The sequence below is a fragment of the Columba livia genome, chromosome 1 (assembly GCF_036013475.1).
Source record: "Columba livia isolate bColLiv1 breed racing homer chromosome 1, bColLiv1.pat.W.v2, whole genome shotgun sequence".
Lineage (NCBI taxonomy): Eukaryota > Metazoa > Chordata > Aves > Columbiformes > Columbidae > Columba > Columba livia.
Genome location: NC_088602.1, coordinates 52,805,627 through 52,829,441, shown reverse-complemented (window position 1 = coordinate 52,829,441; position 23,815 = coordinate 52,805,627).

Below are 23,815 nucleotides of genomic sequence, written 5' to 3'. Positions count from 1 at the left end.
GCTGCCCAGGGAGGTTGTGGAGTCTCCTACTCTGGAGAGGTTCAAAACCTGCCCTGATGCCTTCCTGTGTAATCTCATCTAGGTGTTCCTGCTCTGGCAGGGGGATTGGACTAGATGATCTTTCGAGGTCCCTTCCAATCTCTAACATTCTGTGATTCTGTGAAATAATTTTTCTGATTAGAAGTTGAAGGGAAGAATAACACCTCTAACACCTAGGTTGAGTATGCAATCTTCAAAATAAATATAGGAAGAGAATAGTTTAAAATCACAAGGAAAAATAAAGTTTTGCAAAATGTGAATATAAACAATGTAGTTGCAACTTATTTAGAATTAAAAACAAAACCAAGCAAACTAATAACAAACCAAAACAAGCCAGTAATGAAGGAGGATTAAAATAGACAAACATAATTAAGGGTAAACTAGACCTATGTAAGTGGTATAAAATGCAAAATACACAGTGAAGAGAAATGACCACAGAATGAAGTTGTGTGTAAAAGATGAGTAAACCAAAAGCAAAGAGGTAGAAAGGAGGTCACAACAAGCTATGATTAGGAAGAAAATTTTCAAGTATATGAGGAATAAAGTGTTAGCAGGAGAAAAAGCACCCCTTATGAAAGATTGCAAAGGAAATTTATTGTCAAGAGAGGCAGATATCACTTAAAAGAAAATGGATTTGCTTCAGCGTTTAAAACGGGTGACAGAAGATAGCTCTAAGAAATAGACATTAATTTCCCAAGGGAATAAGCAGAAGGAGAAATACTAAGGGTAATCATATCAGGAGAGCTGAAGTACTTAGGACATCTAACAGTTGATAAGGCTGTTGAGCAAGATAAAGTCCACTGAAGAATTCTTTAAAGTATGTAGCAAAACCAGATATTTTTCTTTCTTAATCCCTAAGAGTTCTGAAGAAAAGTAAATATAAGTAGCTTGTGCATAATTATTAATAAGATGGCAACAGTAGATAGAAATACAGTTTTCATTTCTAATTGGTGTTTATACTAGTAACTCATAAAGTATTCATATTCAAAGTCAATATTGTTTCCATCACTAAAAATTTAGGTACTGCTAAGTTGAAGTAGGACCTACAAAGGTGATTATATCTCCTGAAATGTGATGTAAGAGCACAGAGAAATAAGTTTTTAAGCCATGATTGCCAACTTCCAGTAAAAAAAACACTGACTGACATTAAGTCTAACTCATCATTTATTTCTTTTTTTGTGCACAAGATTTTTTATTATCTTTATCATGAAAAACAGAAGCCAAGGAGTTTTCCAAATTTGAAATTTTAGAGTTATAGTTACGTATTGCCTGTTTTTCATGAAGGTCAGTGTTAAATATCATAAATGTTTATAACTTATACTTGATGTCTTTTTCCCCCATTCATCAAAGGGATGGACCATCATATGAACCAATACAAAATCCACTGAAGCGAGTGAGATTGTGTCAATTGACTTCAGTTGCCTTTCAATCAGATAACATTACATAGCTGTGTATTGAGATGTGTAAGACATGCTACAGAATTTTTCAAAAGTTTTGGTTTCCAAGGAATGCATTAAAAACCACAAAAAGTCACAGAAAATGCAGACATATTTGCAGACATATTTGCAGACATATTTCATTGGGAGTTATAGTTATGCCAGGCATACATTTTTTATTTACTTGGTATGTGATACCCCTGGTACCCATCTTGAGATACACTGGCTTTTGACTTCTGACTGTGTAATGTGCACCCTGCAGGTTTCAGAACACCAGCCTCACCCAGGTTATTACATAGCTAACCCCAGCTTATAACTCTGTTTCAAATCATGATTTGGGAGACTCAAGGGGTGGAAATGACACCCTGCCTCCTAACACCCTGCCCCTTGGCTGACATCACTGGCATAGGCAAACTGCCAACACCCTGCCCCGTTACACCGAGGCCCTTGACTGATGTCAGTAGCATAAGCAGCAGTGATTGAGTGAGTCACCATATGGATCTGTTGTTTCTCATCTTTCTTACTGCCTCAATAAATCTTTACTCTATAATGTTGTCAGACTCTATTATTCTTTAGACCACAGTCAGCCTTACATCAACCAAACTTAAATAACTCTGGCAATTAAAGACAAATTAGCATTATAGAGAAAATGTTGAACTTGGACTTATTTGACTTGCATGGAAGTCAATAGCTATTAAAATATTAAATTAAAAAGTTCCCAAGAATAAGCCCACTAGTTCATGTATGTTTTACAAATGCTTTTTTAATATTTCTTTTTTTTAGTTTTAATATATCAAGAAACATAATGTCAAGTTCTTTTTCTAATATCTGATTCTGTACACCCCTTATCACTTCTTTTAAAAGCAGTGCTTGTTACCTATGAATTTGAAATAACAGAGGCACGTCATATTCTGAATTTGTAGCCATATGCTTTTGCTACTTTTGTGTGTGTGTAAGAACTACTGCTAAAATACCTTTCTTCTTTTTTTTCATAGCCATGTCTGAAGTATTGCATGAACTTCAGTACATGCAGAAAAACTGGAAAACGTTGAGTAAGTTGGCTGATTTTTTGATGTCTTTAATAAGGGAAAATCACAAAATGCAAGTTCTGTGGAACTTGTATTTATTGTGATTTGTGATATGAAGATGCAACAAAGTAGACAGTAATGGATGGCATTATTATTGGAGGTGATAGGTAATTTTGGAAAGACAAGATATGGGCAAATTCCAAGTATCCTCATTCATTCAATCACTCTCAGATGACAGTGACATTAGAGTGTCCCCTGAAATGATAGCATGCATAAGAGAAAACCAGTAGTTTCTATACAGTAAGAACTTGTTATTTTGAAGGAAGTGGTCCATATATTATTAAAAAGCCCCACAACAAACCGAACTAAAAAGCCCCAAACCAAAAACCAATCAAACAAAATAAAAAACCAAACCAAACTAAAACAACAAACCCACTTACTCTGGTCTGCTGTGAAATGAGAGCTGGATTAGTATGTTGATTGCCCAGAAGGCACTGTCTTCTGCATACAAATGTACATGTCTGTTTCCCGAATCAACCTATAAATAAAAGTATTATGGTGTTTCTCAATGCATGGATTCTTTAGTTATATTTATTTTAATTTCTGTAATTGCACAAATAGTTTGTTGTAAAGACTAATGGGAAGTCTGTTTGCTCCTTCCATGGTACAAGAGCTGATCACATTCTAGCTTAGATAATGTGATAAACAGTTTTTATGCACAAATGCCTGTCTGAAATTTAGGAAGAATTTTCTCTGAGGCAGACATCTATGTATTAAACTCATTTGTCAAACAGCACTGTACCTGATACAGGATGCAAGCAGCCTTTTTAAAAAACTGTACACATCGATACAGTGTAATAAATATCAAGAAGGTATACTTCTTTCCTCTTTTTATTTTTTTTTTATATATATATATATATTTTTAAATATAACCTGGTTTTAAAAGTTGCACTGTACAAATAGTGAAAGTGATAAGGAGATCATCTGGTATTTGGTATTGTGGTTTCAGTTTTGGTGTTTTTTGTTGTTGTTTTGGTTTTGGTTTGGTTTGGTTTGGTTTTATTTGATCTGTTTTTTTCCACATATTGCAACCAAAACTTAAAGGTTCATAGTGGGAAACAATTGGTATGAAACTAGAACTATTATTCCTGATTTGTGTGCTCTTATGCTCACATACCTAAAACTTGTATTTAGCTTGTGCTGACTTTTCAAAAAGCAACACCAAGCATATTTCCACTTTTGTGAAGTCTGAGTTTTATCAACATCTTTCTGTCACATATTCTATATTCTCTTATTGCTTATTGCTTCTACGCCAGAATCAAATGTAGCAGAAAAGATCACTAGAGATCTTTCATTTTCCTGTTTATTTCAGAAGAGGTGTGAATGTGCAGATGCAGAAGTACAGTCTTTTCTAAATATAAAACATATCAATATTGCTGAGATCTCTATGCATGAATGGAACTTGCAGCATCCTGGAAATTAGGATGAGAAAAAATGATTAAATATAATTTTTTATCTTAATATACTTGGAAAGTTTGCTTCAGTGTAAAAATACTTGAGGAGGACAACTGAAATATAGAACTTTTGTCACTTAGTCACCTTCAGTAGTACTGGTCCCTGCAAGTTGTCCTAACAATGTCAGTCCTACTTTTTGTGAACAAACACACTATTAGTTGAGGCAGAAGAATCTAATTTTTTTACTAATTACATGTTTTTCAGCCACATTAAAAATAACGTTTGGAATGTCTTTTTGTTCAGAAATTGCAAATAAAAATAATTAGAACACATTTTTAGTTATAATCAACATGTATGTTTTCTTTCTTGATAAACCTGAACCTGTCTATTTAGGGAATGTCTGCTGCATACAAGTATGCTGAAAATGCAGGATGCTTCACTGAAATTTTCACGTACTTATTATACAAGATGATGCTCATCAGCAAGAAATCTGCAATTAGCATATTCTCAGCAGAAACAAAGGAGTGCTAAATTTATGGCAGCCTAAGGGATGCTATGATTTATTTTAAAAACATTAATTTGAAAACTTGTGCCAATCCCTCTGGGTCAAGGAAAAATAAATACATCATATTTTCTTGAGCAATAAGATTTACTGCCTTTCGCAGTTCTACTTAAAACCCAGGCTGTTATTTTTAATGAGTCCAAAGTTCTAATGTAGAGCAATGAAAAATTAATAAACAGATGCAGCATCATATTTCAGTAGAGCTACTATTGTCTACATCTAGACTGAACAGAGAAAAAGTATCTCAAGACCTTTTTGTTCTGATTAACAGCCTTGGGATGAGGCCCAGCAGTTGCAATAGAAAAACATTTCCATTCTTTGTATTTTTTTTTAAGTTTTCAGATCATAGAATCATAGAAGACCAGGTTGACAGGGACCTCAAGGATCACCTGGTCCAAGCTTTCTTGTCAAGAGCACGGTCTAGACAAGATGGACTAGAACTCTTTACAGTTGTATCTTAAAAGTGTCCAATGCTGGGGAATCCACCACTTCCCTGGGAAGATTATTCCGGTGGTTGATTGTTCTCACTATGAAAAGTTTTCCTAATGTATCCAGTTGAAATCTCACCAGGAGTAATTTGTAGCTGTTACCCCTCATCTTTTTCATGTGACTCCTTGTAAAAAGCAGGTGATAGTTCCCATTTACATAAGAGTCTAGCTCTGGTTAATTTTCACATTTAGGCAGCTTTAGCAAGCGACAATTGTTTTTTTTGTTACATGCACTCATGCCAAAGTAAAAAAACATTACAAGAGTATCAGTTTGTAACTGTGGTGACATATTTGTAAATAATACAACGTTAATGAGCTTTGTAAATCAACTTACTTTTATGAAATTCAAAATAAATTATTTCCTTGTTTAATGAACCTTTCTGCATTGCCAAACTGCAGAAAATGTCATAGACTGAGAAAAGGTAAGCAGAGATTTTGCAACTTTAAGATTAATGATTTCTTGCTTGCGGGTAAATTCTTCTTGGCTTTTTACTAACATCTGGCTTAATAAAATCAATCAAGTTCCTTGCTATCTTCTAATGGAGTATTAGTTCCCTTCTGCAAATTCTGAAGTATTTCTGGTATCACTAAATCCTTTCCTTCATACTGTCGAATGGATTAATCTGCCCTTCTTCTGGGAAAGGAGGAGTGAAACAACTGAGGGAAGACCTGGAACCTCTCTTCATCTCCACTTTTGATGATGGGAAAGGAACAAGAGAGAGTTTCTCCCCTTCCACTGTCCTGTCCCTGCTTCTGATGCAGACTCCCTAGAGCTGGGTGAATTAGTCTTCCTGCCTGAATCTTAATACATCAAGGTCTCACCTAACTTTTTAGGTCGCAACTTTTGAAGGCTAAGCTGAAGATCTAAATAGCACATCATGAAAAACCTAAACACGGAATTGAGTGCCCTGAACCCATTTGCCCTCCCAGTGTCATCAGGACAAGGCAACATAAATGTATTCAAGCAAGTGACAACTGTCTATTGCAAGTACCCTTTTTCTTGGCTGTTTTAGACTTCAGAGGAAAATGTTTGTGATCGCCTGCTTTTGCTATGGAAGTTCCCAGTCCTACTTAGTCCTTGAATCCTGTTTTACAAGTTGTCAAGTGGTAAGAAAACACAAATTGTCTGTAGTGTTTTAAATAATTTACTGTTATCGAATAGCTGAAACTTATCCTAGCCCACAGATGCAGTGTGAATTAACAATTTAACTGATTGTTAAAAAAGCTGGCAATATTAAATAATAGAACAGCCAATAATTAGTCAGAAAGAATATATTGTAGGAAATTTACATATAGTTGTAACCATAAAGCAAAATTAGTAACCTGTTTCATACAACTGGAAAAAACTCAGTCAGCAGCAGCAGCCTGAAACAAAATTTGCCTCCTGTCTTCACCGTCAGATCAGATCAAAGAGCTCAAGTAGAGACAAAATATCCTCCCTTAGTGCAGAATATCTTGCCATGCTAACCTTGCTATGGGCTCTCTTCCTCTTTATCTTCCCTCCATTTGGTAAGCCCCCATGATGGCAACGCAGATCACATTAACAGCAGCTAGGCTGTGTGTGGTGGCAGTGCTGGGAACTGCTGGGCTGCTGTCATTTTGGGGAGATGAACCACCTGCCTTGAGACCCCTTGTTGGCACGCAGCCCACAGCCTCCTCCCCAGGAAGGATGCAACGGGGCCAGATAGATCCCCGCAGGAGGCCACATGCAGCCAACCTCCAAAAGAGGAGCCTGTAGGTCAGGGGTGGCAAACTCATTTTCACTGGGGGCCACACCAGCCTCATGATTGCCTTCAAAGGGCGAAACATAATTTTAGGGCTGTATAAATGTAGGAGCAGCTGGAGTAGTTACCTGCTATAGGTGTTCTCAACTCTCCCAGTTGGGATGTGCCACACTGAGCCATTGAAATGTAACACTTTTGACCACAGAGATGGTCTGGGCCTCTCCTCACATGACAGTGTGCCTTGTGGTGTGTCTATGGCCTTGGATCACTTGCAGGCATATGCTCTTATGCACTTCAATGCCGGCTTTAATTGCATGGTCTTATATCATCCTTCCTTTCTGACTGCTGTCTTGTTGCCTGTACCTTATATGTGATATGACTATTCCTTTGAAGAAAATGGGAAAGGCATCAAAGATGAGGAAGTGAGAGAGGGAGAAAGAGAGGGAGGAAGGGAGGGAGGATGACTCAGAACTTAAGAAAGATTTTGAAATATTCCGCAAAATAGATTACATGGTAAAACCTTTTATAAATATCTGATGTGATACTGAGCACATCACCGACGTTTCCCCCTTTGCTTCAATGTAGTCAGAGGTGAATTTTTCAGGATGAAGTACATAAAATTTATTTTCAGAAAGATTTCATCTTGACAACTGTAATCTTAAATCAGTGAGAGCCAGGAGGGCTCTGGAAATGTGTCCTTAAATTGAAGGGTTTTTAACGAGATTCTTTCCAGAAGAATTCCTAACTACAACTTTATTCCTAACTATTAACATATCCAATAAAAGAAAATAGTAATGTTTCCCCAGCTATGTTTTCTGTGAGTTTAACCATCTCTGAGAAGATCTATTTTTCACCCTGTGTGATACAATGGGTAAAATCCTTAATACTAAAATCCAGTGGTTACTGAGAAGTGAGTAAAATCTGTTCATTTTGACAAAACATGTTAATTTGATGTAGATAGGCACCTACAAATATGTTACAGTGAAGATTAGGCAACTCCAGGGTTAAATAGCAACTGAGCAAATTATTTGAGAATCTTAATTTTGGAACTGGGGCATCCCCATGTAGACAAAAAGCAGCGAGGGGAAGAAGCATTTATTACCTCCAAAAGTAAGAGTTACTGAGCTACTTGTCCTGAGAAAAAGGAATGAACGGCTCAGGTGAACTACCATTTTCAAATGGCTGTAATATTTTGTAAAGTGCAGCTAATATCTTTGCATGTCAGATTGTTCCTTTATTTAGAAATATCAGCCTGTATTTTGGTCTTGCATAGGTGCCTTTGTGCTGCATCTCTGCTCCAGTATTGGCAATGCCCGTTGGACATTCGCAGCCCTGAACTGTAGTCCTCAAAGATAAAGCAGTTTTACTGTTCAGTGTGTAGTTCCCACTACATTATCTAGGATTTGGATATTAAATACCTTTGTCTTTCCAGCCCTTAAATCCTTTTAAAGATCTAGACCTCCAATACAGAGGTGAGCACTATAAAAAAGCTCAAGAGGAAATGAATAACTGCTTATTAAGTGCACATTTTGCATAGGCTATAAGGATATACTTCAGGAGAAGGATAAAGGAATATTGAGCTGCTCTTGCTTCATTCTCTGAGTAGTGGCCACCATCCTGTGCACAGAACAAAGCAAAGGTCTTGTGAGAAAAACAACAGTATGTAATAATGTTATTGTTCCTCCTAATAGTTTGTTACAATACATTAGAATTTAGCCTGAAACTAGAATTAAGCTGAACAAAGTCATTTTGTGACCAGTGCACTTCCTGATTATTTGATTAAGTATACTTTGGCACAGGAGTTATATAGAGATACGTATATAAATATTTACACCAAGTAATCACTTTTTACACTGGTAGCAGTATATATGGAATAAGTAGCCTCATAGTTCACTACACACTTTTTAGAACCACACAAGCTACTAGTTGGTAGTTTATGTGATTGTGTATATGCATCCTCAACTTCTGTCCTTCTTTCTTCTACCTGTTTTCTGAAAGATTTTAAAAAATTTCTAATAGTTAGTTCTGAGCTGCAGGAGAGTGCCTAGTGCATTCGCCCATTTTCAGAGCCTTTTGATATTATTATACAACAAATGAGTAATGGTAAGTACATAAAGAAATGAAAAAAAAAAGAAAGTTAGTAACAAAGTGTTCATTTATGTAGTGTTTGAGCCAGCAGGAGTCTCCCTTGTTCTGTTCTTCACAGAAGCACGTACAATACTTCAGATGAAAGGATTTCCCAGCAGATAAAAACCAGGAAATTTTAATACATTTCTTACTGCAGAACTAATTACAATCATTGTAATACTACTTACATCTATATATTTTCTTATTCAGCACAAAAACTCATATCTTCAACATAATGAATGTGTTTTTTGTTTCTTCTTTTTAACCTCAGCATTTTAGGGAAGTCATCTTGATGCAGGATACATTAGTCATAATCATACCTGTTGTTATAAGGAGAGTGTATAGCATAACTGAAGCACTGACAAATCTTTAGGCTTTTTGTTTGATCAAAGGTGCACAACACATGTAAGATAACATGTTAGTACTTTGTCAATAATAAACTGATATTAGCAAACTTCCCAAATGTTGTGTTTGTGTGGGTATTAACTTTGGCTGTCTACATTTAAGATGAAAAGAATAAAATTAAAAGTCTCATAATAAGAAAGTGGTTTTTCTCCTCTTAGAAAGAAAACTTAGGACAAAAATAAATTTATGCTTATTAATAAAACTGCACTATGTACGATTTTCTACAGAAATTATGCATAGGTTAAAAATAATGTTGAAAAATTGACGTTAAGATTTTTTAAAAATTTTTTAAAGATTTTTTTTATGTACTTATGAGTTTGGACAATTCTTAAGAAGGTTTATTAACTTACATGAACCCTTCTGACTGTTTGCAGATGTAAAAGTGAATTCTTAGGCACTTATTTACCAGAAGTTAGTGGGGATTTTCTAAGATGTTGTTGTTCCCCAACAAGTTCCATAAGAAACCCAGGCATTTGGGAGGAAAAATAATATAACCAGGCAAATATTAACTTGTTAACTTAAAAATATTAACTTAGTATTCAGAAAGCATATCAAGCATGTAAAAGCAAGAACATGCAACATAATGTCAATAAGATTGGCTTTCCTGAATGTGTATATCCAGTAATGATTCTCCAAACTGAATGTAATTTCCCAGTTAATTAACGACTGAAGAGGAGAGCCAACACACTTTTTAAAAAAAGTTTTTGAAGGAGGTGAGGGACAGGAGATTGACAGGAACATGGAGTTATGAATACGATGGTAAGAGATGGCATTACAGGTACAGCCATGGTAGTGCTGTATAGTAAGAAATTGTTGAGGAGCAGAAATGGAGCCATTGTTGAGAGAATATATCCTTGCATTCGTTCAAAGGCCAACTCTCTAGAAGCCTTCAGTCTATATGCATCATGCATCCGATACAGATAAGCCTTTCTATAAATTATTAAATTAGGGTTTGAAACATGCAGGAGCCAGACTGCTGTATTTTCCTTCTGCAACAACTAAAAACCCGAGGCAGCTCATTTGGGTGATCCAAATGCTATGGGCATCGTTTCCCTGTTCTTGCTACCCATCTCCACCATGTTTGAATTAGGGTCAACACCCAGCTGCTTCCTCACAGGAGGCTTTGCACTAGTCTAACACCCTTTCACCTGACCTCTTTAGAGCTGCACAAGAAGTCACAGACACAAAAATCCTCCAAACTTTGTCGGAGAAACTAGGCAAAAATTCAAATCAGTGTCATGTGCACAGGCAGGAAGATTCAGAGTGTGTGCACATAGCTGATTAACAAAGTTCGTTGAAAACCTATTATGTCAGCCTTGATTCCTCGAATAGTTAACACTGCAAGAGTCAGAACACTCAGGAAATGTCATATAGTTATGAAAAGAGCAGTTCATGTCGATGTTGGAATAAGGAGAAAGTCAAAAGCAGTCAAGTTCACAAATTCATGTTTTCTGAGTGTTCACCTCTGTTTTGAATGTCACCCCAAATTTTAATTTTTACTTTTTGGAGTGGTGGGGGAGAGAATTGCACATGATCACATTTCAAAATCCACTATTCTTCTAAAAGCCTAAATGAGTCAAAGAAGTACCCCATGAAAAATTTCTCTGCTTAATTTGTTCAACCATTCACATTTTGCATGAGTTATGAGGACATCAGATAAGACCAGAAGTAACTTTCTAGATGCATTTCTTTGCAATGTTTGATATACCCTTCCAAAGAACACTCTACTTTTTATTAATCTTTCTGTCATTCTGTAAGAAAGAAGTGAAGAAAAGATACTGAAGAATTTCAGGGAGTGGTGAGAGATATTTTATTGGATGTAAGGCATTGAATAGGTTTTGCTTTGCTCTGCTTTTGAAAAATGACAAGGAATCTGTATTACAAAAACACTAGACTCTCATCCGAACACTCTTTTGCTTATTGAAACTAGGCACAACCCCAAGCTTTTAAGTGTCCACTCAGTATTAACTTGAAGCATGAGCTTCTAGAACAGTACATCTCGTGTCTGATATGCATTAGACTGATTTACAGTACATACTTATAATGTAAATTGTAAACTTGTTCTGAAGAGAGCTATCATGGTCTCTGATGGACTGTCTTAATAAACTCAGTCCACATACACTTTAAAGCACTGCATCAGTTTAAAAATGAATAAAAGGCAGTATAAACTCAACTTGATCCCAGAGGTAGTCAGCCTTGTAGATCTAGCATTGGGTACAATTTTCTCTGCCTTCATGCAGTTTGCAGAATGTACAAGTACTGAACTGACTGCCTTATTTGCCTTTGCCCTTTGGGTAATCACTATCATTTTAGTGAACTTCTGACTGTACTCCGGGGTATAGGTAATGAAAACCAATATCAGATGCATACAGTATTAGACAACCTTATTGCAGTGCTGCCATCACACATCATTACTATCAATTTGACCTTGTCAGCACACTGTGCAATATGTTCTTTACTTCAGGTTTTATTACTGCTATTCTTGCTGTCTGCAGGACTTACGTGATCTAATTGATCTCAACAGCACACTCACCCATAACTAGAATAAGTGGTCTGTCTTCAGGCATAATTTCATAGTGATTTCTTGCATTTTTCCATAGCAGATATCTGAGCAGCCCTGTTATGTACATTATTATGCACTGTAATGTATTTCATCTTTTAGATAAGATCTTGCACTCCCTGTCACTCATTCTCCTTTAACATGAGTAAAGAGCTTATTAGGGATGCATACTTCATCCTCTGAGATTAGCTTCTCTCTGTGCATTTAGGCCAACATTTATTCTAAAAATGTTGTAGGTAAAATGTTATTCAATAAACATGTAGGTTTTGCATACTTATCTTTAATATATTAAAATGGTATTCAGGTCACTAAGTCAAATTGAAGAGTTCCAGAGACAAAAAAACACAATGTTTTCCAGTTCCAATAGCAGTGTAATGAAGAACTGAATGAATTACAGAAGGAGGCATTATCAAATTGCAATACATAGTTCATGAAAGTGATTTCAGATTGTGAAATTACAAGGAAGAACTAGACTACCTGTTACAGCGTTTGGAAAACTTTTCAAGGGACAGAGAAGGAAGACATTTTGTTAGAAACAAATATCAGCATTTGTTAATCATGTGTTTGAATGGTGAGAGGGGAAAATGGAGAAAACTGATGAAGGAGAGTTACTGAGATAGCTAAAGGGGAGAGAGAGTTTTAAGCATGAAAAACCAACAAATACCAAAGGACCCTTGAAGGAACTAGGATACTGAATAGCGAAAATTATGGTAACTTTGGCATAAAGAGTGAGTTCCAACTCATTAACTTTAACCTATAAAAGCTAGGAATGTCATCTAATGGTATCATCTGGGTTTCCTCAATAGTCTGTAGAGTGGGATCTTCCAAAGTCTGATTCATGTGTTCTCTCAGAGACACCTATTGTTAAAAAGGAGGAATTAGAGATGTTTTGTTTTCTTTTTCCCTTTCTAGAATGCCAATGGTGAGAGCTTGAACTGTAAAACTTTTACATGGCTTCAATTAGGAGGGATGCATTTCTCTAACAGTATCAAGATGGTTTTACATCCACAGCAGTACAGCTGACAGGAAGGAACACCTGGGCTGATGTGACTAAATATGACACAGAACTAAAGCTAAACAAGGTTAAACCTAGCATGAAGCTGCCAAAAAACAACAGAAGAATGATTCCTCTGCATCACTTGCAGGAGACCTGACAAAAAAAAAAAAAAAAGACAACCAAAAAAACTCATCTTGTTCCAGAGGAAACACCATGTTTTCCCATGAAACACTTTCTTCCCTTTGGGATAATGTATTTTCCACCCAAATTTTGAGTGAAACAATTTGGTAGATTGTCAAGGTTTAAGGCAAGGCGGCAATAAACCATGGCAGACGCTCCCTGTTACCCCCTCACCTCCGTCACCCCATTCCCTTAGATCAGAAAGATGATAGGGGAGATAAGGAGGAAGGAAGAGAGACTTGGACTTCAAGTTGGAAGGTTTTAAAAGCTTTTACTAATGCTACCGATAAATAGAATATATACACAAAATATGCAAAACCAATCTTGAATGCTTGATGTGGAGCTGACATCACTCCAGCAGTAGCGGAGCTGGGTGTGCAGAGCTGACGACTTCAGCAGCTGCAGCTCACGACCCCGAAAGTCATGTGTGGGACTTCACAGCAAACCAGAAACTAGTTGCAGTGATTACAGTGCCTGAGGCCTGTAAATCACAGACAGACAGACAGGGTCCTCTCTGGATGCCAGCCATGGTCGAAGAGAGAGTGACTCCCTTATATAGGGGGTATGACCTTTATGGGATGGAATACTCAGTAGATCCTCAGCTGGTCAGTTCTAGTCACCTGTTCCATCCACCTCTCCTCAAACACGCCCCTCTCACAATGAAACATGGGAAAACTTATCAGTCTTTCTTGGTTACTATAGTAATAAATCTAAACATTCCGTTGGTCTTATCATCACCGAGTACAGCATCTGAGGAAAAATATGCAGGCAAAAAACTTAGAAAAGTACAGCCACCTAGAAGAACTTAGCTGAAACAAAAATCACTAAGAGAGAACTGGTCTTGTTTTTAACAAAACCAGGACATAGATATAGGTAACTTAATACTTTTCCTCTTGCTTCTAGAGGCAGCAAGTTAGTGACAAAAAAACTAAACCAAAACAGACAAACAAAAAAGCACAAAAAAGCAAAACCAACAAAACAAACACAAATAAAATACCAAAACAAACACAAACCTGATGACAAGTTGCAAAATAGATTATTTGTAAACACTTGTTTGATTTGGAGGTGGTTTTTATTTTCAGGCTGGATCACACCTCTTTTAGTCCCTAAGAATGAAAGTCCTATAAATTATGTGTTTGGAGTAATGATTATGTCTGGCTAACATTTGCTAATGTGTTTTGTTACTACATTTTTAAATGTAATAGCTTACATTTACAGATAAAAGTTATCCACGCAAAAGCAAGAACATCTGTTATTTGTCTGTGCCCAGACTGGCACACTTGCTAAGAGCAGTAGTGAGGTTTCAGAGTGAATCCTCTGGCCATTCTTGAGCACTGATTCAGTTTGAAAGTGATATTCCTTCACAAGAATCTGGTTGCTTTTGGAGGTAACCACAACATGAGATCTGCTCTCAGATATGCATCAAATGCACTCAAACCACTGGACCTAGTCTAAGTGAACCAATGATCTGTCCTTTTGGACATCTTCAAATTGTAGAGATGGTGGGGATGTGTATCTGGGTGAACAGACTAAGTCTAATCTAGAGAAATAAAAAGGTATACTGCATTCAAAACGTTGTGTATATTGTCAGTGTAGTCACTCCACATTTTGTATTTTGATCTAGAGAGCCCACCCCCTGCTCCCGGTACAAAATCACTTTCTAATGTGGATATAGCATTTTTCATAGACAGTTTATTATTTACCTTTTACCTAAATAAGACAGAAACAATTAAATATAATTGGTCACCAGACACTAAGAACATGTAACACTGACTGCAGATACTTGAAGTGAATAATCTGTGAAGAATTCCAGAGATTAATTTCCTTTACTCATACTATTTAATGAATAATTTTGAAAAATAATTTTCTACCCCTGGAAGAGAAAACAGAATAATTTTGCAGCTGTTTATTATGTGAGAGAAGGAAAAAAAATAATAAATCTAAATATTTAATTCTGATAGATAATTTGAGCAGATCTCACTTATTTATGTAAACAGCTCTACTGATTACCTATGAGATGAAATTTCACATTCTTTTTCCCTTAAATTACAGAAGGAGTGCAGCTGATGTCACCACTCTGCAGCTTAATTACTGTGGATAGACAACACACAGAATGTGGCTTCCCTACAGATACTGAACTGGATTTATGGATTTTATGTGCTGGTTCAGTGTCAAGAAGTGAAAGGAAAACTAGTGTCAATAGAATTCTGTGCCAAAATATCATGTTTAATTTGTACTTCCACTTCTCTTTCCACATTCCATTTCAGTCTTCTTCCATTTTCAAACAGCCACATCCCTTTCATTCAGCAATCACTTTTGCTCAGCCAAGACTCCTCAGTGTAGACATTAATCTCCTTGGCTTTTAACGCTGAAGTGTCCCTGATGTTATAATCTACCTTTTATTTAGGAGGAATGGAAGGCAAGTCACAATAGCACAGACGGATGATTTATTTTAGCAAGTAAGTAAGACTGAAGGTGTCCTGGTAAGAAAAAAAATTCAAGGCACAAAGAGCTCAGTGTATCTGAACTGCACACCTCCAATCCACACAATTTGCATTATGGCTTAGACAAAAATTCTAAAAATAATCTTTGCAAAGATGAAATAGATATAAGCAGAGCTTGCTAAGTTGTATGAATTATGGCAAGACAGAAGGCTGGAACTTGGAGGTTTCTACTAGCCCTGCTTAGGGAGATACTGGCTCCAATGCCTTTGCCAGAAAAGCTCTGTGCTATTTGGATAACTAAAATGGAGAGGCTGTTGTTTTGAGAAGCCTAAATGTTTCACAGTGGGCACAGGGACAGTGTCTTACAACTAATGGTAGCCAAAACAGACTCCTGTGACATCTAGGAATTATAAGTCTATTGACTAAGGTGTAATTAATATTAACACAAATAAAAGCATACTGAAATAATGTAACCAACAATAGTATGTAAGCATTTTGTAACACTGAGGGCATAGCCATACACAATCCCTAAGCATTTTACATAAGTATGCGAATACTGTTACTACCAAAGGGAAAAAGACAAATTGCACATAGGAGGCTTTCAAGTAAGAAAAGCTGCAGAAGACAATACAAGCACAAGCAGCTGAAAACTCATAGGACTTCCTACCAAAAACACTAAGCTAACTGGAGAGCCAATCCTCACCTCCGAACAAGCAGTGTCAGGATATCCCTCCTGAGGGTGGGAGGAGCAAGGCAAGTAGCATATAGCATGAAAACATCAGGCACAGGACAGGAAAATTGTGGAAGAAACAAGACAAGATGCTGTGCTTCTGACTTATCCTGTCAAAGAGCTCTCAAATGTCATCCTTGTGATCTCTGTAAGGGTCACCACTAACCATAGTCATTGGTGGCATCTGTGATATGGTGCTGTGTACACACAGCTAACTGCCGATAGTTTGTATGCTTTGCTTGGATGATACTTTGTTGAAGACACTGATACATTTTATATCAATATTGATTTTTAACTTGTAAGAGCTAAGCATCAGCACAAAGTAGGCTGTTAATGGGTGAATTTAGCAGAGATTTATTTCAAAGTTTAAAGACCATCTGACTTATCTGTCTTCTAAGCATTCTCATCACAGTAATATTTTTTTTCTTTGTGTGTGTATATATACACATATTTTCAGTCACAAAATGATATGGAGTTTTCCTCAATTTATTTTATACTCAGATGTAAATAGACAGAGGTATTTTTCATAACAAAAGAGGAAAGATGAATCTGCATTCTAAATCTCTTTTGAATTACAGGTAGGTTTTCGCACGTTATGCCACATCATAATATCTCAAATCTTTGCACCTGCTATTGCTTAGCTTGCATTTCCACTTGTGGCAGGATGCAATCCCCCATCTCTCCCCCTCCCTCCTTCAGTATGGAAGGAATAGACACATCTCCCTCTCTCTCTGCTGTTTGAGGCTGACAGCTTCTTTTGTTTGGCCCCAGAGCACCCTGGCCAGGGCCATTAAGAGAAGGGAGTGCCGAGGTGCCAGTGAGCCGCTGGGCACCTGCGGCCGTTGTGGGGTATGTTTGGAGGCTTCAGGGGCACCCACAGCCCGTGTGGGGGTGCAGAGAAGCTTCTGGAATGCCTACAGTCAGATTTGATCAGCCAATATAAAAACGGGACTCTTGTCGAGACTCCGCCCATTGTCGCGGGTCTCTTCGAGAACAAGCAAGATGCTGCCACCGAGAGCCCCCCTCCCCGGGATGGAGACTCCGCTTGCCTTGCCGCTTCAGGTGTGAGTAAAACTTCTCGCAGGATTGCGAGTGTATTTATACTTTCCGCGCACATGTGCACATGTAAAATTCCGTGCTCAATATGAGAACGTGCAAAATTAATCCTCGCATAATCGCGGGTGTATTTTCCTTCCGTGCTTCCACATAAGCACGTGTAACTTTCTGTGCACATTTGCACGTGTACTTTCCGTGCTCAGTACAAGCATATGTACTTTCCGTGCACATAGGCACGTGTAACTTTCCGTGCTCAATACGAGCACGTGTATAAATTATTTCCTCACACAATCGTGAGTGTATTTTCCTCCCATGCTTCCACATAAGCACGTGTAACATTCCGTGCACATTGGCACATGTAAGTAAATTAACCCTTGCAGGATTGAGAGTGTATTATAAATTTACCCTCGCAGAATTGCGAGTGTACACTTCCCATACTCACTATGAGTATGTGTATCTCTTTAAAATAATCCCACACTGTGTTTAGGCAAGTGTGTACTTCTTCGGGACTCAGAGACGGCTCCGGAATTGTTTTGGGTGAAGACACGTGCATGCACTCTGTGGACCGCCTGTTGTATTAGTTGCTGCCCCTTAATAATTTTCCTCAACTGATACCTGAACCTGTATTTAAGTCACTTTTGGAGTGCTAAAACCCTGTTTCTCACCGGTTTAATAAAAGTTGTTTTGGACCCTGTTGTCCCTTAAACTAACCTCGGGGTGCCTCCGTGACACCACTCTATTTCCTCTTCACATTATACAGATCGGTTGTCTCTTGTAAATTGGTTAAATAGAGAGTTTAGCTCTCAAGTTTGTTGGGTATTCTGACTTCCTTATACCACAAATCATCAAACAATTTCTCAAGCAAGCACAGTAAGTTCTTGTTCTCTTATGGCTTAAAGGGAGATAGTTGAAAATTTTCTCTATCTTGGCTCTGAACAGAATTGAATAAATGACTCAGAGACTTGCTCAAATTATTTATGACATATATAAATGAAAACATCTTAGTTACACGTTCTTTGTTCTTTCTTGGTTGAAAAATGAGTTTTACTATTGCCAGTTAGACAGTGGTTCAAGAGATATCAATTTTAGCTCAAAATGTTAGGCCTAGTTTGTTGATTAATGAGCTGATTCTGGGTCCTTCGTTATGATTTTCTGCCTACATATTCAGTATTTCCCTAAAGCCTCGCTGTCTGATTCTTCCCTTAAAAAAAAAAAAAGAAAAAAGAAAAAAGAAAAAAGAAAAAGGAAAAAAGAAAAAAAAAAAGAGAAAAAGAGAACATTCATCCTCTTCAAGACACACAGCAGGAAACAATGATAGTGAACATGTACATCTGTACATATTTCTCTTACAGCATAGAAAAACAATCTCACGTAAGTTGATGATATCAATTGATAATGTCTAGTAATGAAACATCTATAACAAGGTATACACACACACACACACACACACACACACAAATCTTTATTCATTGTCTGGTAATTTTATTTCTTTTCTGATCTGTACTCAACTGTTTAGATGGTAAGATCAAGAGCAGTCCTAAACTCTGGATTCTTTCCTTTGTCCTGTATTTTTTTTTCATCTACCTCTCTGTTTCCCATAACTTAGCAATTCTTGACTTCAGTTAATTACCAGTCCACTTGACATTGCTTTTATTGACACAGTTCCAAAACACAAAGCCAGAAAGAAAGGGGCTGCTTTAGAGATATCTTCTCATGTTTTTAAATGAAAAGACCACACTGATTGGGACTAGCTTTTTGTTTAAGACACTTCAGGAAAAAAGAAAACAAAGAAAACAAGCTTACAGAATTGTACCAAGCTCCCCTATTGCAAACAGGTAGTGGAGATGTGAAGAGGATCCAGAGTAGATACAAAAGTATACAGTATAAAGTTCACTAACGTAAATAAATGAAAACTTACAGTTCATCTGGTATCAATTTCACTGAAATCCTTGGACTTAACAATCTTATTGCTTGGTGCTATGATTTCAAGGGTACCAACTACAAGGATTTGCAAAAAGTTATTTTCAGACATGTATCAGATGAACAACTAGAACCTCACTAATCATAAGTCACTCAGATTATGCTCTTACCAAACTACATATGTTATTATTTTATGTATGAGATGCATCTAATAAAAACTAAGCAAAACTTATTAAATAAATGAAATTTAGAACTAAAGAAAATGGGATATGAATAATGAAATGTCTTTGCTAATGACATAAAATAATTGAGTGAAGAAAAAGTAGAAATAAAGCAATCGTTCAATTTTTCTTCTTTCTGAACAGGCTTTAAAAAAAAATCAAACTGGCAATGAACGTGTTCTCGCATTTCTTAACAGTTTTACTGTTAAAAGTTACATATGCAAACCTCAGCTGCACATAATATTTATTAGATGCAGATACAAACAACTTATCAGAAATTTAAATAAAACTTAAAATAATTAAGCCAACAAATTGAAAAGCACAAGCATAAAGCTAAATTACTTGACAAAGAATTTAGTGGTTTAGATACTGTAAGTCAGACATTTGCTTTTGAGCTAGAAATAGCAGATTGTCTTCTTAGCAAGTGGAGAAAAGTTTTACCTCTAGAAAGGGTTTATTTTCTCTAATTTCAAATGAAGTGTCCAGGATAGCACCTCTGCACAGAAGACTCTTTCTTCTCAGTAGATTTCAACAGAGATCCTAGAGTGACTCCCACAGTCTGAGATATTTCTCTAAGACAGAGGTGTCAAACTAATTTTCACCGGAGGTCATATCAGCCTTGCGGTTGCCTTCAAAGGGCCGAATGTAATTTTAGGACTGTAAAAATGTAGGAGTAGTTACATTTATAAATCATATACATTTATACATTTATACATTTATACATTTATACATTTATACATTTATACATTTATACATTTATACATTTATACATTTATACATGTAGGAGTAGTTACATTTATACAGTCCCAAAATTACATTTGGCCCTTTGAAGACAACCGCGAGGCTGATGTGGCCTCTGGTGAAAATTAGTTTGACACCCCTGCTCTAAGCTATCTAGGTTTTAGGTGCTTAAAGTCACAGGATCACAGAATCACAGTATCACAGAATCACAGAATGTTAGGGATTGGAAGAGACCTCGAAAGATCATCTAGTCCAATCCCCCTGCTGGAGCAGGAACACCTAGATCAGGTTACACAGGAAGGCGTCAAGTGAGAAGTCTCTATGATTTTCGAATTGCTTGAGTTGAGCTAGAAAACCTGGGGGAGTTTGATCAACTGATTACTGCATAAATATGAAGATGGTGAAAGACTGCATAGAAAACATTAACATGAACAAGACTTTGAAACTCAATACTTTGTTTCACTGCCTTGATCTCTACCAAATCAAAGGGTTCAGTTTGTATTGCTCTTTATTCCATAAACAGATGATTTACAAGTAAGAAAATAGCCTAAAAAACAGGAGCTTGAAACAAAGTAGTTTAAAGAACAAAAGCAATACTGCCATCCCTGTAGAAGACCAAAAGAGATGAAAACTGTTTTCTAGAAACTAAAATATATATCAGTAACAGGCAGATAATAAATGTCAGGGACTAGTGGTAAATTACTGCAGAAATTGAGGATAACATCAGACAACCTGGGCAGAAAATGCATATCAGATTCTTCTTTCTAAAGAGTTGAGAAGCTGGTAACAGTGGGGTATAAAAATGAAAGCCTAGTGAAGTGATACTCTGGAAAAAAACAGATGCTATCAAGGCATTTGAAATGTCAGCTGCCTGCTCCCTCATCTTCTCAGGTGCAATAAAAAATTCTCTAAACGCTTTCACACCCTATATCTTTGATGTTATTCTCACCATCTGGAAAATAATGGTATTTCAGAATGCACTATCAAACTTAACCTGTAAAGAAAGTTCACATCAAAGTTTTTGTCAAGTGAAAGTGGGAGTTCTTTTGGTTTTAAAATATAGATGCCAATTAAAAGTTTGCTTAACAACTTTTTTTTTTTTTTTATTAATAGATATTACATTTTAATGGCAACTGGTATCTAGCTAGCTGACTCAGAAATATTGCAGATTCAAAATCCTAAACAGACACTCACTGTACATTCTGTGTCTATTTATTTATCTATTTGTTTGGGGTGTTTTAGATTTTTGAATATATAGTGATAAGAGAACATTATTATACATAAAATTTAAATCTGCTTAAAAGATATTTTTTGACTGAATATACATTTTTTATCCTGTATTTTAACAGAAAGCTAGAACTTATGTTGGAATATGAGTTTGGATTATTTTTGTTATGGAGACTCAGTCTCCCCTGAAGCATAAATGATTTCTTTACTTCCTTATTTCAAGCAGAAGATTCTGCTTTCAGATGCATCCTGAAGGGAAAAATAATAATAATGACAGATCTTATTCATAAGAATTCCAGGCCATTTTTTCTACTCAGTACAAATACTTAGTTGAAGCCAAGTCTAATACTACTGCTTGATCTAGAAAATGAATGTAGGTGATGTATTCTGACTCAGAAATTGCTCAGAAAGTCTCTAAATATTCTCAATTCACTTTTTTTCTTTTTTTCTTAATAATAATGAATACTTTTTTGTTTGTTTGTTTGTTTCCTTGCAAATTATGGTAGAATTTAAAAGTATTTAGATTTCAACTACGATTAAGTTTTTTGAAGTTAAATCAATGAAAAGAATGAGTTCAACACAATGCAGATACTGAATCTTTTTCATACCGCTAATAAAATGTTTTAGTATCTTTTCTCTTAGGCGAAAAATCCTATAATCTAATGAAACAGAAGCAGCGGCCAGGGCAATGAATGATATGTAGTAGTGATACGAGGCATGCAACTGACTCCAAACCCCTAAAAAGCAAATGCTTTTAAGAGATTTATTTTCTTCATTTCATCAACTATCAACCCAAAATGTTTCTTCTTTCTTATAAGAAGGATTCTATTTAAATAGTGTATAGAGAAGCTTTACCCAGTATGGAAGTGTATCATTCCCTCAAGTTGAACATAGTAAGAACAATTCTACTAAGCAGTTTAAATCAGAAGATGGTGAATAATAATGTTGAAGTCTGTGGGAATTTGAAATGGTCTATGAAGGGATTTTGGGTATTCCGTTCTGCCTTGGAGAAAACAATGATGTGGTGTGTGGATTGTTAACTTGTAGTTTAAATGCTATTGATTTGGCATAGTTGACCACAGAATATTTCTTCAGTAATTTTAAGGCAGAGAAGGAAAAGTGAAGTCACAGTAATAGCTTGATAAAGAGACCTTGAGTTTGTTTAAACAAACCAGAATCTACATTGCACTTTAATATATTGTTACGCAGAGATCACAAAATGTCATTAGACTGAGGAAAAGAGAAAATTCTACACTTAAAACAAGCAGGCTCACAGATAAAGAATTAAAAAGGTTGAGAAATATAACAACAGATAATATGATTTCCTCTCAGTCAACAAAAAGATTTTTACTTATTGCATTTACCTTATGGTCAAGAGATATTTAGTGCTTCTTATACTATGGCTGGGAAAGCAATATTAGCAATCAGCACCTCCTAGAGAAAAAATATATCTGAATAGGTATTTCAACACAGATAATCTATTTACAGTATGTAAACTATGGATGATAATGGCAACATCAAGGCCTTAGATATTCCTTTATGAGACCCCGTATTTCTTAACAATTTTCTTGTATTTTGACTAGGAGCTGCCATGCCCTGCCATATTCCCAGACACCAAAAGAAATCACAGTGTTAAGGATTATTTTTATAGTGTTTTTCTAACACACTGCATCATACTGAGCAGACAAAGTTTCCAAGTGGACTTCAGTAAAAATAGCATTCTAATCTCTTGTCCTGCACTACCATGTTTCTCTAAGGGAGCTGGGAAACCTTCCCATAGCAGAGAGAATCACAGCAACATTGCTCAAGTCTTCCTCCTTGCTGGTGTGAATCTTGCAGTTTACAGTTATTTTTTTTTTCTCTTGACATGGAAAAAAAATTAACATGAAACGGCGCTTTGGTACTAGCTGCAATGCATTTGTTTAAAGACCGGGGTCCATTGCAGTTTGATGAATGATATCCATGCTGTAAAATTCAGAGCATTCAGCTCAAACATGGTCCTGTAGTTGTGTGTGTTCAACTACCAGAAAACACAGTTTAGTTTTATGCTAGCTATCAGTCTGCCAGTGCATAGATAAGTTTCAAGGTTCAGAAGAGACTGGAATCTTTCCTGTGCAGTTTGGGTGAGGTCACCTTGGGTTGGGAGAAGAGCCTGAGGCACAAATTTGAACCCTGATACTTCTCACAGAATAAAACTTTTTCTGTTTTATTTATATGGATACTATTTTCTGCAGCTGAGGGGAAAGAAATATTTTCTTCCCAGGCTCAACCAAAAACTCCCACGTTTTACTTAGTAAACAGACTATAAAATCAATAGTGATGTTTATAACACATTATTATAGTAACAGGCATATAACAATTTCTCTGATTGCATGTTGTTTCCATGTTTTTGCATCATGCATGTCCAGTAAGAAAAAAAAAAATAAAACACAACAAATTTGCAATTATTTCTTAAATAGAACCATACTTTGATTA